Here is a 304-nt window from a genome sequence, read left to right on the forward strand (position 1 = left end):
TTCAACAGGCCGTGACGAGGGAGCTAAACAGCATTCCGGTCCAGGCGTTCCTGGAGGCGTACGAAAACTGTAAAACTCATTGGAAGCAGCGTGTAGGTGCGGAAGGGTGCTACCTTGAAAAATTGTAATCGTTTGTGCTCTTCTCATGAATAAATTTTGTTTAAAAAAATGAGTCCTACTACTTTCACAACAGACCATGTATGTCTACAAGTTCCGCTCGAATTTCGCCGAAAAGCAGTATAGGGCATCAGTCGTGATGAATCACACTGGTGCACGTAAAAAACTTCAGCTCCTTTTAAACGCT

The sequence above is a fragment of the Amblyomma mixtum genome, chromosome 9, assembly GCF_055824585.1.
Source record: "Amblyomma mixtum isolate Tamu chromosome 9, ASM5582458v1, whole genome shotgun sequence".
In the NCBI taxonomy this organism is placed as follows: domain Eukaryota; kingdom Metazoa; phylum Arthropoda; class Arachnida; order Ixodida; family Ixodidae; genus Amblyomma; species Amblyomma mixtum.